At 49.3% G+C, this 1,505-nt stretch overlaps 1 non-coding gene across 1 annotated transcript; it reads right to left on the bottom strand.

Moving 5' to 3' along the window:
- Positions 1 to 900: 900 nt before the first annotated feature.
- Positions 901 to 1,050, bottom strand: LOC129678253 (small nucleolar RNA SNORA48). The gene has a single exon (XR_008720335.1). It is a non-coding gene; the product is annotated as a small nucleolar RNA SNORA48 (small nucleolar RNA).
- Between the last annotated feature and the right edge of the window lie 455 nt (positions 1,051 to 1,505).

Genomic DNA, 1,505 nt, shown 5'->3' with positions numbered 1-1,505 from the left:
TAGTAAGGGGCAGGACTAGCTATCCTAAGCTCCTGATCTTGTGGGTAGCTTTCCAGACTGCCAAAGGTATCAAGAGGCAGGGAAGGGGTGGCATTACCTCTATGGCATCACTGTGGCATTCCACAGCGGACAAGTGGGGCAGGGTCAGCTCTCCCACATTTACAATCTCAGGACTGACTCTCTCTCTCTCTCTCTCTCTCTCTCTCTCACACACACACACACACACACACACACACACACATACACACACTCCCCAAACCTACCTCCAGGACCAGTTCCACTGTACTGCCTGGCCAAAGCACAGAGCCTACTCTCCCAAGTGCTGCTTCAGATGAGAGATGGGATCAACTCTCCTGAGCAATATAGCCTGTGAAGGGCAGGGCTGGTGATGCTTAGTCTTTGGCAAGTCATATGGTCCCTGGCAGCTGTTCCCACCAGGGACATCCCCATGTTCCCTGGTGGTAATATGAGTCACAGACATTGATCCCTGCTGCTGCACAGATATAGACTCAGACGTGGCATTCAGTGGCAGCTCAGACCGGGACCTCACAATGGCTTCAGGTAGCAAGGCTGGTCACTCCTAACAGACTGCTCCTCTCCACTCTCACATCTCCAGTCCCATCTCCCTTCAAAATGTTCAAGCTGCTCCACTTCTTTCTCTCCTATCTGACCACCACATACTCAACACATGGTGGTGGCTTCCACTGAAGGCAGGCCACACGGCTGGCAGGTCCCTGGGTGACATCCTCCATCCATGCTTCATGGTATGGTGGCCAGCAAGCATCTGCAGCTCACCTGTGCCATGCACTGGAGGCCAGGTCAGTGGATGGCATGGCTGTCTGCAAGCCTCTGTCTTCTTCCTCCAGTGCTGTGCTGCCTGGATTTGATTTGACTTGATTTTTATGAGTCCTAGGCATAAGACAGCTTTGGCTATCAAGCCATACATCAGGCTAGGATGAACAAAGAACTGCCATCTGCTCTGTCCCTGACCCCCTGACTGATATAAGAACAACACCAACAAGAAGGTGTCTCTACCCACTGCCAGGGAAGTGGAAATTCTTTAAGGTGACACACACATTGATACAAATTTTTCTCCATGTCTGGCAATGATTCTATTCTTCTTATTATATTATTATTATTACTATTATTTTAAACTATGTGTATTATGTATCTCTGTGTGTGGCTATGTACCTGTGAGTACAGTGCCCATGAAGACCAGAAGAAGGCATTAGATCACCTTGGTGGTGTGTGTGTGTGCGTGTGCGTGTGTGTGTGTGTGTGCGCGTGTGCGTGTGTGTGTGTGTGTGTGTGTGTGTGTGTAGACTGTGGACATATGGGAATATATGCATGAGAGTGCAGTACCAATGAAGACTGGAAGAGTGTGTTGGATCCTCTTGAGTTGGAGTTACATGAGCAGTTGTGAGCTGTCTAATATGGTTGGTGGGAACTGAACTCAGGTACTCTGGAAGAGCAGCAAATACTCTTAACCACTGAGCCATCTTTCC

This window comes from Psammomys obesus, unplaced genomic scaffold (genome assembly GCF_907164565.1).
Source record: "Psammomys obesus unplaced genomic scaffold, mPsaObe1.curated_primary_1811, whole genome shotgun sequence".
NCBI classification, from domain to species: domain Eukaryota; kingdom Metazoa; phylum Chordata; class Mammalia; order Rodentia; family Muridae; genus Psammomys; species Psammomys obesus.
This window is presented reverse-complemented; position numbering and strand designations above follow the sequence as displayed.